A 27,259-nucleotide genomic window follows, 5' to 3' on the forward strand; every position below is an offset into this window, starting at 1 on the left:
CTCAGCAGGGAGCCTGCTTCCCCTTCTCTCTCTGCCTGCCTCTCTGCCTATTTGTGGTCTCTGTCAAATAAATGAGTAAAATCTTAAAAAAAAAAAAAAGAAAAATTTGTATAAGATTTGAATGACCTGCTTTTCGAAAGTTTGAAATAATTTAGTGATAAAATGAATTGGATCTAGTGCTTTTCCTGGGAAGATTTTTAACTATCAACTCAATTTCTCTAACGATACTTGGGCTATTCGGGCTTTCTATTTTTTGATTGAGGCATTTTGTTAATATATGTTTTCCTAGTGATTGCCCATTTGGTCTATATTTTTACATTAACTAAGATTTGTATATACTTGTATATTTTTATTGAGTTTTTATTTTAATTCCAGTATAGTTAACATCAAGTGTTATATTAGTTTCAGGTGTATAATTAGTGACTCAACAATTCTTACAACACCAGTGCTCATGACAAATATACTCCTTAATCCCCACCACTTATTTAACCCATCTCCTCATCCATCTCCCCTCTGGTAGCCATCAGTTCTCTATAGTCTGTTACTTGGTTTCTCTCTTTTTTTTCCTTTGCTTATTTGTTTTGTTTCTTAAATTCCACATATGAGTGAAATAATATGGTATTTGTCTTTCTCTGCCTTATTTCACTTAGCATAACATTCTCTAGTTGCATCCATGTTGTTGCAAAAGACAAGGATTCATTCTTTTTTGGTGCTGAATAATATTTCATTGCGTGTGCATGTATGTGCACGTGTGTGTGTCTGGATGTCTCTGTTCATTTGTCTATTGGTGGACACTAGAGCTGTTCCCATAATTTTGGTATTATAAATAATGCTGCAAAAAAACATAGGGGTGCATAAAAAATGAATTTTGAAACACTGAAAAGATATAAAATAAAATGGAAATAAAAAGAAAATAAAATGTGAAGTGGGTATAATTTTAAAAAACAAAGAAACAAAAAACATAGGAGTGCATGTATCCCTTTGAATTAGGGTTTTTGTATTTTTTTGGTAAATACCCAGTAGTGTGATTACTGGATCATAGGGTAGTTCTACTTTTAACTTTGTAATGAAACTCCATACTGTTTTCCACAGTGGCTGTTACCAGTTTGCATTCCCACCATCAGTGCATGACAGTTCCTTTTTTCCCACATCCTTGCCAGTACTTGTTTCTGGGGTTTTTTATTTTAGCCATTCTGACAGGGTGTGAAGTGGTATCTCACAATAGTTTTGATTTGCATTTTCTAGATGATCAATGATGTTGAGCATCTTTTCACATGTCTATTGGCCATCTCTTTGTCTTTGGAGAAGTTTCTGTTCATGTCTTCTCCCATTTTTAAACTGGATTATTTGGTTTTTAGGTCTTGAGTTGTATTGAGTCTTTATATATTTTGGATATTAACCCTTTATTGGATATATCATTTACAAATATCTTCTCCCATTCAGTAGGTAGCCTTTTAGTTTTGTTGGTGTTTCCTTCACTGTGCAGAAGCTTTTTATTTTGGTGTAGTTCCAATAGTTTACTTTAGCTTTTATTTTCCTTGCCTCAGGAGACATATCTAGAAAAATGTTGCTTTAGCTGATGTCAGAAAAATTATTGCCTCTGCTGTCTTCTAGGATATTTTTTGGTTTCAGGTTTCACATATAGGTCTTTCCCCCATTTTGAATTTATTTTTGTGTATAGTGTAAGAAAGTGGTCTAGTTTAATTCTTTTGCATGTAGCTGTCCAGATTCCTCAACACCATTTGTTGAAGACTGTCTTTTTTCCCACTGTATATTCTTCACTCCTTTGTCAAAGATTAATTGACCATATAATTGTGGGTTTTATTTCTGGGTTTTCTACTTTGTTCCATTTATCTATGTGTCTATTTTTGTGCCAGTACTATTATTTAATTATATCTTCTTTTTTTCTTTATGACTTTTACCATAGAATTACTTAACATTCCAAAGGACCAACTCTGAGCTTTGCTTATTTTACTGTTCCTTTATGCCATTAATTTCTACTGTTTATAATCTCATTCTATTTTCTTTGTATTTATTCTATTTTTTAACTATTTCTTATATTAGAAGCTTAGCTCATTTATTTTGAGCCTTCCTTCTTTCTAAAGTGAGCTGTTTAGACTACAAAATTTCTAATAAATATCAAATTAATGATATCACATAAATTTTGATATTTAGCATTTTTATTATTTACCAGTTCTAGGAATTTAAAATTTCCATTATTGTTCCTTTTTTAATCCATAAGTTATTTGGCAGTATTTAAAAAATTTTCCTATAAGGATTTAAAATACGTATTTTTAAAATTAACTAATTTAATTGTACTAAGTCAGAGAATGTGTTTTCCAACAATGATTCTTTTAAATTTATAGAGAATTGTTTATTGTCTCGAAGATAATTAATTTTTATGAAAGGGTCAAATGAGAAGAATGCATATGGCTTCATTGTTAAGTAGAGGGTTTTGTACATAATGTATAAGTCATGTTATTTAAGAATGCTTTTTAAATATTCTGTCTTTACTTTTTTGTCTGCTTCCTTGATTAGTTATTGCAGTATTTATCCCACAAATCATAAGATTAAAATAACAATTTTTTCACAGTGTAAGTGGGTTAGAAATTCATCATCTTGACAGCATTTAGTGCCAGGCCCTTTTCTATTTGCATTGTCTTACTCTCAAAAGGCCACTAAGAGCCAGGCTGGCTATTACTATTCTTGCTTAGCACAAAATAGACAGACGATCAGAAGGATTTGGTATCTTGCCCAAGGCTGTACAGCATTAAATAAGACAATTCAAAAAATAAAATGAATATGTAGGGGTGCCTGGGTGGCTCAGTTGGTTAAAGATTTGACTCTTGATTTTGGCTCAGGTCATGATCTCAGGGTCCTGGTATCAAGCTCCCTGCTCAGAGGGGAGTCTGCTTGTTTCCCTCTCCCTCCACCCCTCCCTCTGCTCTCACATACATGCACATGCTCTCCCTGTCTCTCTCTCTCTCTCTCTCAAATAAATACATCTTTTAAAAAAAATCAAACTTTAAAAAATCAATGAAATAAAATGACTACATAAACATATTTGATATATCTCTTTAAATGCACAAAAATGGGAAATTATCAACATAATTTCCAGAGCTAAGCTCTATCTTCCTTCAAGTTCAGGTGAAACTGATCTATATATTGCTGTAGTTTGCAATAAATCTCCAATAAATAAGAAGCATGTGGCCTAAGAGAACTCGCTGTGCTGATGGAATATTCTACATCAAGTGTAATCAAATGTGGTAGCCACTAGCCACATGGGGCTACTGAGTGCTTCAAATGTGGCTAATGTAAGGAAATGAATTTTAGATTTTATTTAATTTTAATTAACTTAAATGTAAAAAACCACCCGTGGCTACTGGCGGCCCTATAGGACAGCACCATCTAAAGGCATAAGAATAAGAGAAACCCAAACTCTAAATAGTTAACTGGTTGAAACCTTTCAAAGAACAGTAAATACAAAGTGACAGCATAACTGAACAAGAAGTAACAGTCTATATAAAAATATTTCCAAATTATGTTTTATCAAACACTAAAATTCAAAGATGTTAATAGGTATTCCTTGAAAATCACAATTATCATCAAGATGTTTCTAGCAATACTTTTTCTAAAATATACTTTACCATATCTATGGAAAAAAATATATCAAAATCACATATCATTATTACTGTGTTGAATTCTCCTGGCAAATATATCTTATGCCCTAGGACACCAGGAAATCCATGACCTGATGAACATACGGTTTTAGTTCTGCTCATTGTGCATAAGACTGCTTATGCACATGGTACCCAGAAGAACTTACCATCTACCTTAAGACAACTAAACATTTCCACATATATGTATGACATCATTTAGTATGTTGTGGCTATAAGACATTTATATAGTACAAACTTATTTTTTAAAAGATTTTATTTATTTATTTGACAGACAGATCACAAATAGGCAGAGAGGCAGGTAGAGAGAGAGAGGGGGAAGCAGGGATCTCCCTGTTGAGCAGAGAGCCTGATGTGGGGCTCGATCCCAGGACCCTGAGATCATGACTTGAGCTGAAGGCAGAGGCTTAAACTACTGAGCAACCAAGGTGCCCCTATAAACTTATTTCTAATAACTCTGTGAATGAAAAAAAATTATTTAAAAATTAGGGTTCTGTGGCTTATAATTAGGTCTGGATCAAACAAGTAAAAAGCTAGACTATTCAAAATGAACAACTGGAGCCTTTGGTTTTATAAAAAATGAGGGGGTGAGTTGTCTAAGATAAAACAATTAATGTTCAATCCTCTTGACTTAACCTCAGGATTTAAAGCCCAAAAAGAAAGTGTAATGCAAGTTATTTGTTTCTTTTGAAATTTTTAATATTGTCCCATTGCCTCAGGCCTCCATTATGTCTAATGAGAGCTCTGTTCTTATTTCACTTAAAGAGTCATTTTCACTTCTTGCTTTCGAGGTTTTCTCTTTATCTTTGGTTTTCAACGTTTTGATGATGTTTTATCTGGGTATGAATTCCTTAGGTTTATTCTACTTAAAGTTCTTGAACTTCTCAGATGAGTAAAGTTCACCGGTCAAATTTGAAATGTTTCAGTCACTATTTCTTCTGCACTTTTTTCCTTCTGATATTTTTTCTGCCCTCCTCCCAACTCCCTTGACTTTCTGGCACACCCATTACATGTATATTGGTGCACTTAATGTTGTCCCACATTTCTATGAGGTTCTGTTTCATCTTCTTCATTCTTTTGTTTTCCTCCTTAGGATATTTGCAATTTGGGAGATTTCTATAATAATACAGAAATGATTTATTTTTGTGTGCCCTAACCCTACATAAAGATTGAGTTATTTAAAAGTCTTCACAAATACTTTTAATTTCTAAGATACTCTGTGGTAGTAAATTTGAGATTAAGTTTTAACATTCTATTGAAATTACCATATGCTTTTTGTGAAGAATTTTAAATCTGATGGAAGTCTTCAAAATATGTAATGCTTCAGAGGAGTCAAGATGGTGGAGAAGTAGCAGGCGGAGACTACTTCAGGTAGCAGGAGATCAGCTAGATAGCTCATCTAAAGATTGCAAACACCTCCAAATCTAACGGGAGATTGAAGAGAAGGAGAACAGCAATTCTAGAAACAGAAAATCAACCACTTCCTGAAAGGCAGGACTGGGGGAGAAGTAAATCCAAAGCGACGGAAAGATAGACCGAGGGAGGAGGGTCCAGCTCCTGGCAAGCAGCGGAGCAACGGAGCACAAAATCGGGACTTTTAAAAGTCTATTCCACTGAGGGACATCAATCCAGAGTCTAAACTGGGGTGAAGCCATGCGGGGTCAGTGTGGCCTCAGGTCCCGCAGGGTCACAGAAGGATTGGGGGTGTCTGAGCGTAGCAGAGCTTGCAGGTATTAGAACGGGGAAGCCGGCTACAGAGACAGAGCCGAAGAGTGAGCTCTCAGCTCGGGGTTACCTTGAACCGGTCGCAGGCTCGGTGAGCTCGGAGCACGGCCAGAGGCCAGGGAGACAGGAGCAAATGGGTGCTGTTCTCTGAGGGTGCACTGACGAGTGGGGCCCCGAGCTCTCGGCTCCTCCGGGCTGGAGACCGGGAGGGCACCATTTCCATTCCCATCCTCCAGAACTCTACAGAAAGCGCTCAGGGAACAAAAGCTCCCCAAAGCGAACCCGAGTGGATTACTCAGCCCGGACCCTGGTAAGGGCGGTGCAATTCCGCCTGGGGCAAAGACACTTGAGAATCACTACAACTGGCCCCTCCCCCAGAAGATCAACAAGAAATCCAGCCAGGATCAAGTATACCTACCAAGGAGTACAGTTTCAATACCAAGGAGAGCACGGAATTACAAAGGAGGAGAAAGCAAAGCACGGAACTCATGGCTTTCTCCCCATGATTCTTTAATCTTGCAGTAAACTTATTATTTTTTATCTTTTACAATTTTCTTTCTTTCTTCTTCTGCTAAATATTTTTAAACTTTTACACTTTTCTTTTTTTAACGTTTTTTAACTAGCTTATCTAATATATATATATATTTATATATATTTTCTTTTTAAATATTTTTTCTTTATTCGTTTTCTTTTTTTAATTGTTTCTCTTTTTTTGTTTGTTTCTTTTATTTATTTCTGAACCTCTTTTTATCCCCTTTCTCCCCCCTCACGATTTGGGATCTCTTCTGATTGGTTAAAGCATATTTTCCTGGGGTCTTTGACACCGTTTTAGTATTTTAGTTGCTCCTTCATATACTCTTATCTGGACAAAATGACAAGACGAAAAAATTCACCACAAAAAAAAGAACAAGAGGCAGAACCAAAGTCTAGGGACCTAATCAATACGGACATTGGTAATACTGCAGAACTAGAGTTCAGAATGACGATTCTCAAGGTTCTAGTCAGGCTCGAAAAAGGCATGGAAGATATTAGAGATACTCTCTAGGGAGATATAAAAGCCATTCCTGGAGAAATAAAAGAACTAAAATCTAACCAAGTTGAAATAAAAAAAAAACTATTAATGGGGTGCAATCAAAAATGGAGGCTCTCACTGCTAGGATAAATGAAGCACAAGAATTAGTGATATAAAAGACCAAATGACAGAGAATAAAGAAGCTGAGCAAAAGAGGGACAAACAGCTACTGACCACGAGGGGAGAATTAGAGAGATAAGTGACACCATCAGACGAAACAACATTAGAATAATTGGGACTCCAGAAGAAGAAGAAAGAGAAAGGGGAGCAGAAGGTATACTGGAGAGAATTATTGGAGAGAATTTCCCGAATATGGCAAAGGGAATAAGCATAAAAATCCAGGAGGTGCAGGGAACCCTCCTCAAAAATCAATAAGAATAGGTGCACACCCCGTCACCTAATAGTAAAATTTACAACTCTTAGTGACAAAGAGAAAATCCTGAAAGCAGCCCGGGAAAAGAAGTCTGTAACATACAATGGTAAAAGTATTAGATTGGCAGCAAACTTATCCACAGAGACCTGGCAGGCCAGAAACAGCTGGCATGATATATTCAGAGCACTAAACGAGAAAAACATGCAGCCAAGTATACTATATCCAGCTAGGCTATCATTGAAAATAGAAGGAGAGATTAAAAGCAGCCAGGACAAACAAAAACTGAAAGAATTTGCAAACACCAAACCAGCTCTACAGGAAATATTGAAATGGGTCCTCTAAGCAAAGAGAGAGCCTACAAGTGGTAGATCAGAAAGGAACAGAGACAATATACACTAACAATCACCTTACAGGCAATACAATGGCACTAAATTCATATCTCTCAATAGTTACCCTGAATGTTAACGGGCTCAATGCCCAAATCAAAAGACACAGGGTATCAGAATGGATAAAAAGACAAAACCCATCTATATGTCACCTACAAGAAACTCATTCTAAGCCCGAAGACACCTCCAGATTTAAAGTGAGGGGGTGGAAAAGAATATACCATGCTAATGGACATCAGAAGAAAGCAGGAGTGGCAATCCTTAGATCAATTAGATTTTAAGCCAAAGACTATAATAAGAGATGAGGAAGGACACTATATCATACTCAAAGGGTCTGTCCAACAAGAAGATCTAACAATTTTAAATATCTATGCCCCCAATGTGGGAGCAGCCAATTATATAAACCAATTAATAACAAAATCAAAGAAACACATCAACAATAATAGAATAATAGTAGGGGACTTTAACACTCCCCTCACTGAAATGGACAGATCATCCAAGCAGAAGATCAACAAGGAAATAAAGGCCTTAAATGACACACTGGACCAGACGGACATCACCGATATATTCAGAACATTTCATCCCAAAGCAACAGAATACACATTCTTCTCTAGTGCACATGGACCATTCTCCAGAATAGATCACATCGTTGGTCCTAAATCAGGACTCAACCGGTATCAAAAGATTGGGATCAGTCCCTGCATATTTTCAGACCACAATGCTCTGAAGCTAGAACTCAACCACAAGAGGAAGTTTGGAAAGAACCCAAATACATGGAGACTAAACAGCATCCTTCTAAAGAATGAATGGGTCAACCAGGAAATTAAAGAAGAATTGAAAAAATTCATGGAAACAAATGATAATGAAAACACAAGGGTTCAAAATCTGTGGGACACAACAAAGGCAGTCCTGAGAGGAAAATATATAGTGGTACAAGCCTTTCTCAAGAAACAAGAAAGGTCTCAGGTACACAACCTAGCCCTATACCAAAAGGGGCTGGAGGAAGAACAAGAAAGAAAGCCTAAACCCAACAGGAGAAGAGAAATCATAAAGATCAGAGCAGAAATCAATGAAATAGAAACCAAAAAAACAATAGAACAAATCAATGAAACTAGGAGCTGGTTATTTGAAAGAATTAATAAAATTGATAAACCCCTGGCTTATCAAAAAGATTGATAAAACCCTGACTTATCAAAAAGAAAAGAGAAAGGACCCAAATAAATAAAATCATGAATGAAAGAGGAGAGATCACAACTAACACCAAAGAAATACAGACAATTATAAGAACATACTATGAGCAACTCTACGCCAACAAATTTGACAACATGGAAGAAATGGATGCATTCCTAGAAACATATAAACTACCACAACTGAAACAGGAAGAAATAGAAAACCTGAACAAACCCATAACCAGTAAGGAGATTGAAACAGTCATCAAAAATCTCCAAACAAACAAAAGCCCAGGGCCAGATGGTTTCCCAGGGGGAATTCTACCAAACATTTAAAGAGGAACTAATTCCTATTCTCCTGAAACTGTTCCAAAAAACAGAAATGGAAGGAAAACTTCCAAACTCATTTTATGAGGCCAGCATCACCTTGATCCCCAAACCAGACAAGGATCCCATCAAAAAAAAAGAACTACAGACCAATATCCTTGATGAACACAGATGTGAAAATTCTCACCAAAATACTAGCCAACAGGATTCAACAGTACATTAAAAGGATTATTCACCACGACCAAGTGGGATTTATTCCAGGGCTGCAAGGTTGGTTCAACATCCGCAAATCAATCAATTTGATACAACACATTAATAAAAGAAAGAACAAGAACCATATGATACTCTCAATAGATGCTGAAAAAACATTTGACAAAGTACAGCATCCCTTCCTGATCAAAACTCTTCAAAGTGTAGGGATAGAGGGCACATACCTCAATATCATCAAAGCTATCTATGAAAAACCCACTGCAAATATCATTCTCAATGGAGAAAAACTGAAAGCTTTTCCACTAAGGTCAGGAACATGGCAGGGATGTCCATTATCACCACTGCTATTCAACATAGTACTAGAAGTCCTAGCCTCAGCAATCAGACAACAAAAGGAAATTAAAGGCATCCAAATTGGCAAAGAAGAAGTCAAACTATCACTCTTCGCAGATGATATGATACTCTATGTGGAAAACCCAAAAGACTCCACTCCAAAACTGCTAGAACTTCTACAGGAATTCAGTAAAGTGTCAGGATATAAAATCAATGCACAGAAATCAGCTGAATTTCTCTACACCAACAACAAGACAGAAGAAAGAGAAATCAAGGAGTCAATCCCATTTACAGTTGCACCGAAAACTATCAGATACCTAGGAATAAACCTAACCAAAGAGGCAAAGAATCTATACTCAGAAAACTATAAAGTACTCATGAAAGAAACTGAGGAAGACACAAAGAAATGGAAAAATGTTCCATGCTCCTGGATTGGAAGAATAAATATTGTGAAAATGTCTACGCTACCTAAAGCAATCTACACATTTAATGCAATTACTATCAAAATACCATCCATTTTTTTCAAAGAAATGGAACAAATAATCCTAAAATTTAATGGAACCAGAAAAGACCTTGAATAGCCAAAGGAATATTGAAAAAGAAAGCCAAAGTTGGTGGCATCACAATTCTGGACTTCAAGCTCTATTACAAAGCTGTCATCATCAAGACAGCATGGTACTGGCACAAAAACAGACATATAGATCAATGGAACAGAATAGAGAGCCCAGAAATGGACGCTCAACTCTTTGGTCAACTGATCTTCAACAAAGGAGGAATGAATGTCCAATGGACAAAAGACAGCCTCTTCAATAAATGGTGTTGGGAAAACTGGACGGCCAAATGTAGAAAAATGAAATTGGACCATTTCCTTACACCACACATGAAGATAGACTCAAAATGGATGAAGGACCTCAATGTGAGAAAGGAATCCATCAAAATCCTTGGGGAGAACACAGGCAGCAACCTCTTCGACCTCAGCCGCAGTGACATCTTTAGGAACATCGCCAAAGGCAAGGGAAGCAAGGGCAAAAACGAACTATTGGGGGATTTTATCAAGATCAAAAGCTTTTGCTCCGCAACAGAAACCGTTAACAAAACCAAAAGACAACTGACAAAATGGGAGAAGATATCTGCAAATGACATATCAGATAAAGGTCTGGTGTCCAACATCTATAAAGAACTTACCAAACTCGCACCCAAGGAACAAATAATTCAATCAAGAAATGCGCAGAAGAGAGGAACAGACAATTCTGCAAAGAAGACATCCAGATGGCCAACAGACATCAATAGATGAATCCATCAATAGATGAATGGTTAAAGAAGATGTGGTATATATACACAATGGAATACTATGCAGCCATCAAAAGAAATGAAATCTTGCCTTTTGCGATGACATGGATGGAACTAGAGGGTATCATGCTTAGCGAAATAAGTCAATCAGAGAAAGACAACTATCATATGATCTCTCTGATATGAGGAAGTGGAGATGCAACATGAGGGGTTAAGTGGGTAGGAGAAGAATAAATGAAACAAGATGGGATTGGGAGGGAGACAAACCATAAGTGACTCTTAATCTCACCAAAAAACCTGAGGGTTCCTGGGGGGAGGGGGGTTGGAGAAGGGGGGTGGGGTTATGGACATTGGGGAGGGTATGTGCTATGGTGAGTGCTGTGACGTGTGTAAACTTGGTGATTCACAGACCTGTACACCTGGCGATAAAAAATATGTTTATAAAAAATAAAAAAATTAAAATAAATATGTAATGCTTCACAAATTTGCGTGTCATCCTTGTGCAGAGGCTATACTAATTTCTGTACCATTCCAATTTTAGTATAAGTGATCCCAAAGTAAGCATTCATTATTATTATTATTATTATTATTATTTTTAATTTTCTCTCCTTCAGATTGTGCAAGCTCAATTACCTGGATTCATGTTCTCTCTGAAGCCTACTGTTGAGCCTAGCTAGTGAATTTTTCATTTTAATTAACTCCAGAATTCCCATTCGGTTTTCTTTTATTATGTTTTTTCATTATTCTCCATTTGATTAGACACTGTCATCATACCACCCTTTAATTCCTGAAACATGGTTTCCTTGAATTCTCTGAACATATTCATAATGGCTGCTTTGGAATTTTTGTCTGCTAAGTCCAATATCTGGGCCCCTTCATGTGCCTGCCCCTTTTTTCCTGCTGTATGGGTCACACTTCCCTGTTTCCTCACCAATCTTGTAATTTTTGGTTGACAACTGAGCATATTTGATACTACATTGTGGCAACTCTAGATATGGATTCCTCCTCTCCTCCAGGGGTTGATGCTATTGTTATTTGTATGGCAGTTTATTCAGTTGTCTACTGACTTGTCCAAACTACTTTCTCCTGCAGGCTTCAGTATCTGATGCCATCCACCCCCCTTTTTCTTTTCTTTTTTTTTTTAAAAGATTTTATTTATTTATTTGAGAGAGAGAGTGTGAGAGAGAGCATGAGCGAGGAGAAGGTCAGAGAGCGAAGCAGACTCCCCATGGAGCTGGGAGCCTGATGTGGGACTCGATCCCGGGACTCCAGGATCACGCCCTGAGCCGAAGGCAGTCGTCCAACCAACTGCGCCACCCAGGCGTCCCTCCCCTTTTTCTTTTTTTTTTTTAATCTTTTCACATGCCCCTAGGTCAGCACAAGCCACTTTTTGGTGAAAGGTTATGCTTAAAACCCTCTGGAAGTTAGATTTTTACTCTAAGTGGGTGCAGCCAACTACTCCCTTCTTGACTCTGAAAGTTTTACTGTGATACTTGGCTGTGTCTTTCCCTTGATGCTCTCTGTTAAACTTCTGATTGCTTGGCCATTTCCTTGTTGATACAGTATCACAGAGCTTCAGGCAATCTTGGAATTGCTCTTCACCAAGATCCCTATTATTTTCAACAATGCCCTTAGGCATGGAATTGTACTCTGTTCCAAATAAAGTCAGCTCTCTCCCACAGTGCCTTAGAGCCTTCTTCCTTATAACCAGTCTTCCTCCAGGCAGAACCTCTGAGTCACTCATAGTACTGGGAGTTGAAGACAGTGTCCTCTTCTCCTGGAGTTACACCTCTGCTCTAGAGTGGGTGCTGGGCTGGTGGTGGTGGCATTGGAATGGGACTGCCTCTCTGATGTGGTGCTTCTAGCCTATGGATGGATTGGGGTAGGACAACTGGACTAGTATTCTTGGCCTACCACACTTGGGGTAGAGCTACAACATGGGCTAGGAGATCTTCTACAGTGAAACTGTACTGGGGTGAGAGGGGACATCTTCTTGACTGTAGTCCTGGAGTAAGTGCCCCACAATAGTCTTCATAAGACAAATTGTGTTGGGGGTGGGTAGGTCATGGCTCAGGAGCCACAGGCTCCTTGCTCTTCCTGAAATTTAGTGGATTGTTTTGATTCTATTGACGGAATGTTTCTCCATTTACTGTACGCCTTTAGGAAAATTTCCTAAAGCTTTAAATTATTAGTATTTTTAAGCTTTTTCCAGCTAAAATGTTTATTAGGGAGAGAGTCCACTGTGCCTTCACCCTGCTATTCCAGAAGCCAGTCTTCCATTTTTATCTTCAATGTGCTTCCATTGGAAATATTGATCCTCCAGGGGCACCTGGGTGGCTCAGTGGGTTAAGCCGCTGCCTTTGGCTCAGGTCATGATCTCAGGGTCCTGAGATCGAGTCCCGCATTGGGCTCTCTGCTCAGCAGGGAGCCTGCTTCCTTTTCTCTCTCTCTCTGCCTGCCTCTCTGCCTACTTGTGATCTCTCTCTGTCAAATAAATAAATAAAAATCTTTAAAAAAAAAAAAAGAAAAAGAAATATAGATCCTCTGGATATTTAGCATGTGCTGTGTAAGAAAACATAATGGCTATTTAGCCATTGCTTATAAGTTTTTAGAGTATTTGGACACTTTTCATTCCAAAGTGTGAGTTGTCCTTTTTTTTCCTAAAAGAAATCTTGATTTGCTTGAACACAATAAAGGAGTCAAGTACAAAATTACCAAGTCAGACAAAAGAAGTACAGTAGATGCAGTGGGGCACAGAACTCTACAGAGCCATGATATAAACATTGTAAGAGTCTTAGTAACAATGGCAATTATGGGTTTTTCACTGTACACTAAAAGAGAGGCCTGACTTTTTGCTGAGCAAGGAGCCTGATGTAGGGCTTCAGCCCAGGACCCTGGGATCATGACCTAAGCTGAAGGCAGATGCCTAACCAACTGAGCCATCCAGATACCCCTAAGATGAGTCTTGAAGAAGGACAAGCCAATCATGCAAAAGCTTGAGAGAAAAGGACTTAAAACAGAGAACATAGGGGCGCCTGGGTGGCTCAGTGGGTTAAGCCACTTTCTTCGGCTCAGGTCATGATCTCAGGGTCCTGGGATCGAGCCCCGCATCGGGCTCTCTGCTCAGCAGGGAGCCTGCTTCCTCCTCTCTCTCTGCTTGCCTCTCTGCCTACTTGTGATCTCCGTCTGTCAAATAAATAAATAAAATCTTAAAAAAAAAACAGAGAACATAGCATATACAAAATCCTGTGATGGGAAAGAGCTTTTCCATGTTTAGGAAATTGAACGAAGGCTAGAAAATAAGAGAGAGGGATGGAGAAAGAAAGAAAAAGAGAGAGAGAGAGAGAAAGAAAGAGAGATTAGGAAAGTAATAATAAGATAAAGACTAATATTTGGTGATTTCAATGCATTATTCTTTTTTTCAATGCATTATTATTAATTTAAAATCAAATTTTACATTTATAATAAAAATTAAAAAGTTGATAAGCATTTTTTAAAAAAGGAGAAAATGGGATGGGGAGGAAAGTACTGGGTTGGGGGAAGGAAAAAGAGGCATCATTCTGGTGGAGTCACATGGCTGGGCATGGCTGGCACAGTGATGCCTGATAGTGGCTGAGGTAAAGGCCATATGATGATGGCCATGTGGAGGCTAACCTGAAAGAATAGCAGAGGTTGTAAATAACTGCCATGTGTGCCTGCCTGCACACCTACCTCCTGCCATGAATGAGTCAACAATGGGGTGACACTAAAAGGTGTTAGATAAAATTTGTTTTCAGAAATACAACGCTTAGGCAGGGTGGAGTATGGTTTAACAGAAACTTATAGAGAAGGTACAAGTTCATTCCTCTAATCAATGACAAATTCCTGATAGGAAATAATGAAGTTGCAAAGTGGTATTGCTCCCAGGACCCTGAGACCATGACCTGAGCCGAAGGCAGAGGCCCAACTGACTGAGCCACCCAGGCGCCCCTATAGAGTGTTAACACATTTTTAAATTAGTTAACAAATATTAAACATTGGGAGATTTTATACAAAACTCCAATTTACTGTTGTCTGGCAGCACAGGGTCAACACTTGTGGATGAGGCACTAGCTTGTCAGTGGCGCCCGCCCCACCCTTGATTCCCAACCCTCACACAACTACTGTTGTCTCTTGGCCTCTTTGGCCTTTGTCAGCATGTCAGCACGCATTAGGAAAACATTTCAGGAGACAGAATAAGGTAGTGATGATAGGTAAGGCTCAGGGAAGAGTCTATACTTGTCTAAGCTCTCTTAAGGAGGTAAAGGAAGTGGAGAGTAAAGGCAGCCTCAGGGACAGGCAGACCAGATGTGGGTTAGAGAAGTTACAGAATCCAAAGGCTGGTCAAATGACTTGAGCCATTTAGCAGGCAAGGATGGAGCTAATTAACACAAAACATGGAAACCCAAACTGGTTAGTAGAGGATGCTACTCAAAGCAGGGTGGCAGTGAAGTGGAAGGGCTGGACTTCCAGCCTTGCCACTACCACTGAGACATATTTCCTGGTTGTTCTCTAGAGGCCTTTTCAGTTATTTCAGTCTAAGATAGAATATAACAGCATCTGAGGTCTCTGGGCAGACACTGTAACAGCATGTGGCCATGCTCAGCAGGACAACTAGTAGATACCAGCACTGTCCGTAGTAAGCTCTGAAATACTGTGAACCTAGCTGCTAGCCAAGTCACATGGAGATTAGGAGATCTGACATTTTATTTATTATTTTTTAAAATATTTTATTTATTTATTTGAGAGAGAGAGAAAAACAAGTAGATCTGTGCTGAGCATGGACCCTTATCAGGGCTTGATCTCACGACTCTGAGATAATGACCTAAGCTGAAACCAAAAGTCCACCAATTGAGCCACTCAGGTGCCCCAGGAGATCTGACATTTTAAAGTTATGTGATGGATCGGTGTTAATAAAATTGAGTTTCTACTTTGGGAAGCAGTTGAGTATACCCTTTTGCTTTCTCGCTCTAGAATACCCACTGGATAAGGCAGATGTGTACATTCAGCAATACCAAATCTGTGCTGCCAGTGATGTGCAAGCTAAGCCTCAGGCCACAGGTGACCTTTCACACTCCCCCTGGCACTGAGCACTGTTGGTAGATACCCTACGCCTAGTGTGAGAGGGACACTGCAATTTTTAGAAGTGATCAGGATGTTAGTGGTTTGAATAAGAACTGTATTCGTTCAGTGAGACAATTTGACATTCAAAATTCTTGGCATAAAGATCTGGCAAGTGAATGCCACTTATTTAAAATCAATGTTTCACCCATGTCTAAAATGTAGACCCTCATCCATGTAAGATCCCTCCTCTAATTTTCATGATTTTAAGCATTTTAAGCATGTGGTGCAGGGGAGTAGCAGGTCTACAGAAGAGGGGCTCTGTTTTAAGCTCTGCTGTTTTACATATTATTTAAAAATTTTTTTATTGTGTTATGTTTGTCACCATAAAATACATCATTAGTTTTTGATGCATTGTTTCAAGATTATTTACATACAACACCCAGTGCTCCATGCAATATAGGCCCGCCTTAATGCCCACCACTAAGCTGACCCCTTTCCCCACTCCCCTCTGTTTTACATATTATTAATATATTTATTTGAGAGAGAGAGAGAGCGCGAGAAAGAGAGAGAGCGCATAAACCAGGGGAGAGGCAAAGCAGAGGGAGAGGGAAAAGCAGACTCTCCGTGAGCAAGGAGCCTGATGTGGGACTGGGATCATGACCTGAGCTGAAGGTAGATGCTTAACCCACTGAACCACCCAGGACCCTTGAGCTCTGCTGTTGATGGATGTGACTATGCACCTGGCTATGCACCTGTATAATCCAGATTAATTTAAATCTATTTCATACCTACTAAAATCTTGCACTTCATCTGTGCTCAAAATCTTGGTTTCCTTCACCCACTGGGAAAATTTACTATTACAAATGCAGTTAATGGATAAGATTATTCTCTAATCAGGTGGCCACGCTCCTAAGTCTATAAGCAGATATGTGCACCTTGGTGAAGGGGCTTGGAGAAAAGTACTTGATAATAGCACAAAGATACACTATCCCACACAGAAATGGCATTGCCATACATGAAACCAACTTTGTGATGCTGTCCTTGTCATCCAGCTACTGCAGTTCTGTTTGTAAAATAAAGCTCTACTCTGGGTGAAGCAAGAAACAATCATGAAAATACCCACAGTCGGGGCGCCTGGGTGGCTCAGTGGGTTAAGCCACTGCCTTCGGCTCAGGTCATGATCTCAGAGTCCTGGGATCGAGCCCCGCATCGGGCTCTCTGCTCAGCAGGGAGCCTGCTTCCTCCTCTCTCTCTGCCTGCCTCTCTGCCTGCTTGTGATCTCCGTCTGTCAAATAAATAAATAAAATCTTAAAAAAAAAAAGAAAAAGAAAATACCCACAGTCTTCAGCTTGCCCCTGCCCCTAGCCAGCCACTAACCTCACCCCTCCCAGCCCAGAAAATAAGATAGCAGTCAAAAAGTAGTTCAAGAATCTCCTGTTTAGCCACCAGGAGTCATTTGGCAGGACTTTTGATTCTATGTGTTTCTGAGCCATGAGGATGAGGCTGGGACCACGTTGGAAGAACTGACTAAAACTGGTGCCAAATGAAACTACATTCCACAGTACATTCCCAGCAGCATAAAATAAAACAGATAAGATGCTCACTGTTCAATCACATTCACATCATGTTGGAAGTATAAAAGTCCATTATGGAGTTAATATTTGTCTTTAAGAATTTTTTCCTTCTCTTAACAGCTTAAGGACAGATCATGCTAATTAAAGAATACTTTAAAAGAATTCTAAAAATCCATGTATTGTTAATTTGCAAAAGCAAGAACAAAGCACAAGGAATAAGTTAAACAAAACTGTTAATCTGTAAAGGGAGTTTCAGTGAGACTCTAATTCCTCTTTGAAGTTTCAAATGTTCCTCCCCAACTTTTGAAAAATATTCGTATTTCCCCTTCCTTTCACTCACTGGCTCAGTTTCACAGAAACATAAGAGAAACCGGCTTGTGTGCGTGTGTGCGTGTGTCTATGCATGTACACAGAGAGAGGAGATTACGTGAATATGTGGGATGTTTACCCGGGTTATGGGAGCAGTTCTTAGCAGTCCACCAAGAATTCCCGGAATTAGAGTCAGTCTGGCTGCTTTCTTCTAGGTCAGTGTCAACTTAAGCAGCCTCTAAAGATCAAATAGGTTCTCTCTCTCATATTATAATTTCTTACTAAGCCTCGATTTTAAGGAAGGAATGAAAGAAATTGGAGGACAAAGTGAGAGGAGGAAAGCAAGAAAAAGGAAAAAGGGGAGGGAGAAGGGGGAGAAGAAAAGAGAGTTTGGATATGAACAGTGGGGGAGGAAGAATCACAGAAAAGAGGGAGGGAAGAAGAAGAAAAGCAGGAGGGAAGGACAGCAGAGGGCTGAGTGGGTGGAGGGCCTTTCCCCAGCTCCACCAACCCACTCGGCAGACGGGAAACCAGATACAGCAGGACATTGTGTTCTTCTCCTGAAAAAACAACCAGACTGTGCTCCTAAAGTAAACAGTTAATCCTGTTGTTTATCTTTGTAACATGAGGAGATGTTAACAGGATGATTTCTACTTCACAGAAATGTGGTTTTTTATTCATTAAAAAATCACATTTTCTCTTTGGTATAAGTATGACATACAAACTTTCTAGTATCAGTGAACAGGAAGGAATAACAATCTTTCTTTGCTAAAAGTGACTGAACTAAAGGATGGCAAAAAACCTGAGAAAAACCTTTTCTTCACTCAGGCAACCTATTTAATTTTGGAAAATCCTGCATTACTGAATCAAACCAAGTCAAACCAAAACAAAATCTGTTGTAAGTTTGGCCCACTCCAAACTTTGATTTTGGGTATTGCTTGTGGAGATAAAACTATAACTGGGCCAAGACAAGAGTAAGAAGAATACATTTTATATGTTAATAGAAGTTTGCCCACAGAACAAATTTTCAAAGCTATATAGTTATTCTTATACATTTTTATTAGTTGCAATTTTTATGGAGGTAATTGTGGAATCACAGGCAATTTTAAGAGATGCTATAGAGCTTGTATGTACACTTTGTTCAGTTTCCCCCAGTAGTGTACTCTTCTACTAGCAAATAATGGTATAACATTACAATTGACATTGACACAATGATATTGACACAATCCATCAGTTTTATTTAGATTTCACAAATTTTAGTTGTTACTGTGCATGTATTCATGAATGTATTCAGCGCTATAAAGTTTTACTGCCTGTGTAGGATCCCATATCCAGCACCATGGTCAAGAATGTGAACAGTTCCATCACTACAATGATCCTTTAGGCTGTCTTTTCTAACCTGCTTCCCACCATCTCCGCACCCATCCCAACATCTAGATGTTATTAATCTGTCCTTCATTTCTAAAATTCTGCCATTTCAAAATGTTATAAAAAAACAGAATCATCTAGTATATAATCTTTGGGATTGGAATTTTTTCCCCTCAGCACAGTTCCCTGGTGATTAACGTAAGCTATTATGCTTTTTATTTTTATAGCAGCTTTGAGACATAATTCCTATGCCATAAAATACACCCCATTGATAAAAGCAATAAGTGGCAAAATACACATAATATTTATTATTTTAACCTATTTAAGGTGCAATTCAGTAGCATTCACTATATTCACCATGTTCTACAACCAACAACACTATCTTACTCCAGAATATTTTCATCACCCCAGAAGGAAATCTCAGTCTACTAAAGCAATCTTCCCCTCCCACAAGCACCTGAAGACAACTAATCTACTTTCTCTCTCTACAGATTTGCCTATTTTGGATACTTCACATGAATGGAATCATGCAATATGTGGCCTTTTGTGTCTGTCTTCTTTCACTTAGCATAACGATTTCAAGTTTCATTCACATTGTACATCATTCATTTTTGTTGATGAATATTCCATTTTGGGCTTATTGCCACTCTTCTGCATTTATGAAATAATGGTGCTAGGAACATCTATGTAGGAGTTACATGGATATATGTTTTTGATTCTAACTGGCTATATACGTAGGAGTGGAATTGTTAGGTCATATAGTAACCCTATGTTTTAACATTTTTTTTTAAAGGCTTAAAATGTGGGGTGCCTGGGTGGCTCAGTGGGTTAAAGCCTCTGCCTTTGGCTCAGGTCATGATCCAGGGTCCTGGGACTGAGCCCTGCGTCGGGCTCTCTGCTCAGTGGGGAGTCTGCTTCCTTCTCCCTCTCTCTCTGCCTGCCTCTCTGACTACCTGTGATCTCTGTCTGTCAAATAAATAGATAAAATCTTAAAAAAAAAGGCCTAAAATGTATTTTACTAAGTTAATGCTACATTACTGATTCATTTCTCAGAAAAACTCCAAAGACATCAGGAACAAATAAAACACGGCATACCAATAAAAAATGCAAACCATAAGTACCTAAGATAGACTAGGTTAAGAGCTACTGTCTGACCTTCAGCATACAGTAACCCTGTTCCTAAGATTGTACTAGGCCTATCAAGAGAAGTTGTGAACAACAACATCATGGACCCAAAAGGGCCAATCCTGTGTTGTCCTTATCCAAGAAAAAGGTGGAGGTATCTTAATATAAGATTAAAAAAAAATATATCAAAATGAAAATCCTTAAGAGAAAATGTCTTCCTTAAGACATGATGGGGTAATATATGTGATAGAACTATAGGTATGTTGTCTGTGACCTCTGTGGACATTTGCCTGAGTTCCCATCTGTGAGTGAATGGAGCAATGGGACTAAGTTCATTGGGGGATGTTCTTGTGGTGTATGTGGCAGTGTCTCTAGTGTTGTGAGGTATAGGAATGAAAAAGCAAGGAGAAGAGGATGGACAGAATGGAATGATAAAAATTAATGAGGGCTCTAACTGGATTCATTTTGTCATGGTTCCACCCTGCACCCAGGCCCTCAATAATCACATGACACTTCAGGAAAGCACCCTACACAGAATCCATTAGTTAAATAATATACCACACAGAACTGATTTGTTAAATATAGCTCCTCCCTTGCACTCTATATTTGACTTTTGAGGAACTGCCTAACTTTTACAAGGTGGCTGCACCATTTTACATTTCCACTAGCTGAGTATGAGGGTTCCAAATTTTCCACATACTCACTGATACTTATTACTGTCTGCTGTGTTTATTATAGCCATACCAGTAGGTGTGAAGTAGTATACTACTGTGGGATTTGGTTTGCATTTCCCTAATGACTAATGATATTGGTCATCATGTACTTCTTGGACATCTGTATATCTTCTTTGGATAAATGTCTATTCATATCCTTTGACCATTTTTTATTTGGGTTATCTTTTTATGTTTTTTTATGTTGAGTTATATTAGTTCTTCATATATTCTGGATACAAGTCTCCTGTCAGATATGTGATTTGCAAAAAATTTCTCCCATTCCCTGGGTTGTCTTTTTATTTTCTTGGTGATGGCCTTTGAAACAGAACTTTGAAATTTTGACAAAATCCCATTTATGTATTTTTCTTTTGTTTTATATGCTTTTGGTGTCATAGGTAAGAAACCACTGCTTAATATATAAGGTTATGAAGCTATATTCCTATGTTTTCTGAGAGCTATAAAGTTTTTTGTTCTTATTTTTAGGTCAATGATCCATTTTGAGTTTACTCTTGCATATGGTGTGAGGCAAGGGTCAACTTAATTCTTTGGCATGTGGGAAGTGAAGGGGAGGAGGGGAATGGGATGGAAGGGAAGGGAAGGAAAAAAAAAAAGGTTCAACCCTGCAGAACAGAGGATTTAGAGTTTTAGAGTCTATCATTGGCAAAGAGTTGTACAAATGCATCTATACTCTCTAAGGTACATAGACTAAAATTGCTGCTGTATTTATTTAGGTCCAGTCAATACAGAGCAGAAGTCACTGGCCAGTATCTTCTTTCATCTAGTTCCATTACTTTACCATCATTATGCAGAGGACTCCCAAAGCTCTACCTTCTGATCCAAAATTGTTCTTCCTCCTATGCATTACCTCTTTGTGTAATATGGCCCCTACCATTCTCAGCTACTGTTTCAAAACCTGAGAGCACTTTTTCTTTTTTTCACATCTAGTTGTTATAGCCTATCCATTTACCTTCATATCTATCTTTTTAATATCATTCTTCCTTCTCATTCCTGTTATCATTTTCTTATTTTGCTTGTGATCTTTTTTGCTCAACAAACTTCCTAACCTCATTCTTCCTTTTTCCCTAACCCCTCCTAAAGGGACAAAGTTATTCATGTCACTCGACTAATCACAGACCTTCAAAGGTATCCTAATGACTTCTACATGTCTCAACACATGTCTGTGAGTCGAAGAAGATCAAATTCCTACAACCATTTCCCCATCTGAGTCTTGGCTCCCATTAGCTCCTCTCAACTAATCTGATATTGTCACTTCCACTTGTCTAAGTATGTTCATTTTCAAAATCAAACTCAAATTCCATATCTTTCATGAAGGTACCTCTCATTCCAATAGTGATAACAGTTCTTCCTTTTTCTTTGTAATCAAAGTGGTTCTTTTGCCTTTACTTTTTTTCTTTTTATATATTTATGTTTTTATTTATTTGACAGAGATCACAAGTTTTTTCCTTTACTTTAGTTATCACATTCTACTCTGTATTATAAACACTTGCATAGATCTTTTTTCTCTACTTTTTGCTTGGAAGTTTCTTTATTTTCCCTTTTTTCATTAAACTTTTAATTTTAATTCCAGTATAGTTAAAATACAATGTCATATTAGTTTCAGGTGTACAATACAGTGATTCAGCAATTCTATATATTACTCCGTTCTCATCATGATAAGTGTACTCTTAATCCCCATCACCTATTTTATCCAACTACCACCCCCAACTTCCCTCCTGGTAACTATCAGTTTGTCCTCTATAGTTAAGAGTCTGTTTCTTGGTTTCTCCCTTTTTTTCTTTCCTTTGCTCATTTGTTTTCTTTCTTAAATTCCATATGAGGAAAATCATATGGTATTTGTCTTGCTCTGCCTTATTTTGCTTAGCATAGTACTCTCAAACTCCATCCATGTCATTGCAAATGGCAGGATTTCATTCTTTTAAAAAATATATTTTATTTATTTATTTGACAGAGAGAGAGAGGGAGCGAGAGCAAGAGTGAGCTAGCACAGGCAGGGGGAGCAGCAGGCAGAGGGAGAGGGAGAAGCAGGTTCCCTTCTGAGCAAGGAGCCTGATGCAGGGCTCAGTATCAGGACCCTGAGATTATGACCTGGGCTGAAGACAGATGCCTAACCAACTGAACCATCCAAGTGCCCTGAGATTTCATTCTTTTTTATGGGTGAATGATATTCTAGTATCTGTATCTGTATCTATCTATCTAAGCCTTCTTTATCTACTCATTTATTGATGGACACTTGGTCTGTTTTCATAATTTCTCTATTCAAATAATGCTGCTAAAAACCACAGTGGGGCATGTATCCCTTTGAATTAGTGTTTTGCATTTTTGTCTACCCGGTAGTGTGATTGCTGGATCACAGGGTAGTTCTATTTTTAACTTTTTTTTTTTTAAAGATTTTATTTATTTCTTTGACAGAGAGCGAAATCACAAGTAGACAGAGAGGCAGGCAGAGAGGGAGAGGGGAAAGCAGGCTCCTTGGTGAGCAGAGAGCCCTATGTGGGGCTCAATCCAAGGACCCTGATCATGACCTGAGCCGAAGGCAGAGGCTTAACCCACTGAGCCACCCAGGTGCCCCTATTTTTAACTTTTTGAGGAAGCTTTATGCTGTTTTCTACAATGGTAAAACCAGTTTGAATTCCCACCAACAGTGCATAAGTGCTGTTTTCCCCCACATCCTCTCCAATGCTCTTTATTTCTTGGGTTTTTGATTTTAGCCATTCCAACAGGTATAAGATGCTATCTCATTATAGTTTTAATTTGAATTCCCTAATAGAGAAATTAAATTAAATTTGAAATGATATGATATAGATGAAATGATATAGAAATTAAATTAAAATTGCATTTTAATTTGTATTTCCCTGATGATATAGAAATAAATCTACAATAATATGGTCAATTAATCTTGACAAAGGAGTAAAAACTAAACAGTGGGAAAAAGATAGTCTGTTTTGACAAATGGTATTGGGGAATCTAGAGAGCTACGTGCAAAAGAATTAAAGTGGACCACTTTCTTATACCATCCATAAAAATCAACCCCAAATAGATTAAAGATCAAAATGTGAGACCTGAAACCAAAAAAAATCCTAGAAGAGAGCAAAGACAGTAATTTCTCTGACATTAGCCATAGTGACATTTTTCTACATATGTCTGCTGAAGCAAGGGAAATAAAGGCAAAAATAAACTATTGGGACTACATCAAAATAAAAAGCTTCTGCACAGTGAAGGAAACAATCAACAAAACTAAATAAAAGGCAACCTACTGAATGGGAGAAATATTTGCAAATGATATATCCAATAAAGGGTTAGTAAGCAAATACATAAAGAATACAAATCAACACCCCAAATGCAAATAATCCAATTAAAAAAAAGGACAGAGAACATGAACATACATTTCTCCCAAGAAGACAAACAAATGGCTGATAAACATGAAAAGATGCCTAGAAGTTTCTTGAGGGCAGGGATTGTATTTCTTATTCCCTATGTACCTAATATAACTCTTAGCTCAGAGCTTTATACATTACAGATGATCCGCATATGCTTGGTATACCAAGTTGAATTAATCAACAAGTATTTTTTTAGTTTTTTTGGGGATAGAAGGTATAAGAAGTAGTTCCTACCCTCAGGAACAGTAACATGTACTTAAAATGATTCCTACAGGTAATTCATAAGGTGAGACTTCTACATTCTTCTAAAGTATTGGTACGGGAAGGGAAGTATTAGTACTCCCGTGAAGTATTAAGAACAAAATAAATGTGATTCGGGGTCTCTTCTGATTCCATACAAATTTTAGGATTATTTGCTCCAGCTCTTTGAAAAATACCAGTGGAATTTTGATCGGAATGGCATTAAAAGTATAGATTGATCTAGGCAGTATAGACATCTTAACAATGTTTATTCTTCCGATCCAAGAGCATGGAATGGTCTTCCATCGTTTTCTGTCTTTTTCAATTTCTTTCATGAGTGTTCTGTAGTTCCTCGAGTACAAATCCTTTACCTCTTTGGTTAGGTTTATTCCCAGGTATCTTATGGTTCTTGGTGCTATAGTAAATGGAACTGATTCTCTAATTTCCCTTTCTGTATTCATTGTTAGTGTATAAGAAAGCCACTGATTTCTGCACATTGACTTTGTATCCTGCCATGTTGCTGAATTGCTGTATGAGTTCTAGTAGTTTGGGGGTGGAGTCTTTTGGGTTTTCCATATAAAGAATCATGTCATCTGTGAAGAGAGAGTATGACTTCTTCATTGTCAATTTGGATACCTTTTATTTCTCTTTGTTGTCTGATTGCTGTTGCTAGGACTTCGAATACTATGTTGAACGAGAGTGGTGAGAGTGGGCATCCTTGTCGTGTTCCTGATCTCAACGGGAAGGCTGCAAGCTTTTTCCCGTTGAGGATGATATTTGCTGTGGGTCTTTCATAGATAGATTTGATGAAGTTCAGGAATGTTCCCTCTACCCTTATACTTTGAAGCGTTTTAATCAAGAACAGATGCTGGATTTTGTCAAATGCTTTTTCTGCATCATTGAGAGGACCATGTGGTTCTTCTCTCTTTGCTTATTAATTTGTTCTATAACATTGATTGATTTGCAAATGTTGAACCATCCTTGTAGCCCAGGAATGAATCCCACCTGGTTATGGTGGATAATCTTTTTAATGTGCTAAGGAAATGTTGAAAAACAAAAATAAAACTGGGGGCATCACGTTACCCGATTTCAAGCTTTACTACAAAGCTGTGATCATCAAGACAGCATGGTACTGGCATAAAAACAGACACACAGACCAGAGGAACAGAGTAGAGAGCCCAGATATGGACCCTCAACTCTATGGGCAAATAATCTTCGACAAAACAGGAAAAAATATACAGTGGAAAAAAGGCAGTCTCTTCAATAAATGGTGCTGGGAAAACTGGACAGCTATATGTAAAGAATGAAACTCGACCATTCTCTTACACTGTACACAAAGATAAACTCGAAATGGATAAAAGACCTCAACGTGAGACAGAAATCCATCAGAATCCTAGAGGAGAATATAGGCAGTAACCTCTTCGATATCAGCCACAGCAACTTCTTTCAAGATATGTCTCCAAAGGGAGGGAGGAGTAAAGATGGCAGAGAAGTAGCAGGCTGAGACTACTTCAGCTAGCAGGAGATCAGCTAGATAGCTTATCTAAAGATTGCAAACACCTACAAATCCATCGGTAGATCGAAGAGAAGAAGAACAGCAATTCTAGAAACAGAAAAACAACCACTTTCTGAAAGGTAGGAATGGCGGAGAAGTAAATCCAAAGCGATGGGAAGATAGACCCCGGGGGGAGAAGCCAGCTCCCGGCAAGCGGCGGAGCAACGGAGCACAAAATCAGGACTTTTAAAAGTCTGTTCCGCTGAGGGACATCAATCCAGAGGCTAAACCGGGGAGAAGCCCTCACAGGGTCAGTGTGGCCTCAGGTCCCGCAGGGTCACTGAAGGATCGGGGGTGTCTGAGTGTCGCAGAGCTTACAGGTATTAGAACGGGAAAGCCGGCTATAGAGCCAGAGCCGACAGTGAGCTCACAGTTCCGGGTTACCTTGAACCGGTCGCAGGCTCAGTGAGCTCAGAGCGCGGCTGGAGGTCAGGCAGACGGGAGTTACTGGGCACTGTTCTCTGAGGGTGCACTGACGAGTGGGGCCCTGAGCTGTCGGCTCCTCCGGGCCAGAGTCCAGGAGGCTGCCATTTGTATTCCCGTCCTCCGGAAATCTATAGAAAGCGCTCAGGGAACAAAAGCTCCTGAAAGCAAAGCCGAGCAGATCACTCAGCCCGGCCCCTGGTAAGGGCGGTGCCTTTCCGCTTGGGGTAAAGACACTTGAGAATCACTACAACAGGCCCCTCCCCTAGAAGATCAACAAGAAATCCAGCCAAGACTAAGTTCACCTACCAAGGAGTGCAGTTTCAATACCAAGGAGAACAGCAGAATTCCAGAGGAGGAGAAAGCAAAGCACGGGACTCATGGCTTTCTCCCTATGATTCTTTAGTCTTGCAGTTAATTTAATATTTTTTCTTTTTCATTTATTTTCTCTTCTTCTGCTAAAATTTTTTTAACTTTTACCCATTTCTTTTTTAACGTTTTTTAACTAGTTTATCTAATATATATATGTATTTCTTTATTATACTTTTCTTTATTCGTTTTCTTTTTTTAATTCTTTTGTTTCGTTTTTTTTTCCCTTTTTTCTTTCTGAACCTCTTTTTATCCCCTTTCTCCCCCCTCACAATTTGGGATCTCGTCTGATTTGGTTAAAGCATATTTTCCTGGGATTGTTGCCACCCTTTTAGTATTTTACTTGCTCCTTCATATACTCTTAGCTGGACAAAATGACAAGGTGGAAATTCACCACAGAAAAAAGAACAAGAGGCAGTACTGAAGGCTAGGGACCTAATCAATACAGACATTGGTAATATGTCAGATCTAGAGTTCAAAATGACAATTCTCAAGGTTCTAGCCGGGCTTGAAAAAGGCATGGAAGATATTAGAGAAACCC

General features: G+C 38.5%; 1 protein-coding gene and 1 non-coding gene across 9 annotated transcripts in view; both read right to left on the reverse strand.

Annotated features, from left to right (window-relative positions):
* The window catches only part of SPIDR (scaffold protein involved in DNA repair), a 693,030-nt gene that overhangs the window by 89,175 nt on the left and 576,596 nt on the right, over window positions 1-27,259 (reverse strand). The gene's annotated exons all lie outside the window — the stretch shown is intronic.
* Window positions 11,024-11,127, reverse strand: LOC122905733. The gene has a single exon (XR_006384422.1). It is a non-coding gene; the product is annotated as a U6 spliceosomal RNA (small nuclear RNA).

This window comes from Neovison vison, chromosome 4, assembly GCF_020171115.1.
Source record: "Neovison vison isolate M4711 chromosome 4, ASM_NN_V1, whole genome shotgun sequence".
Lineage (NCBI taxonomy): Eukaryota > Metazoa > Chordata > Mammalia > Carnivora > Mustelidae > Neogale > Neogale vison.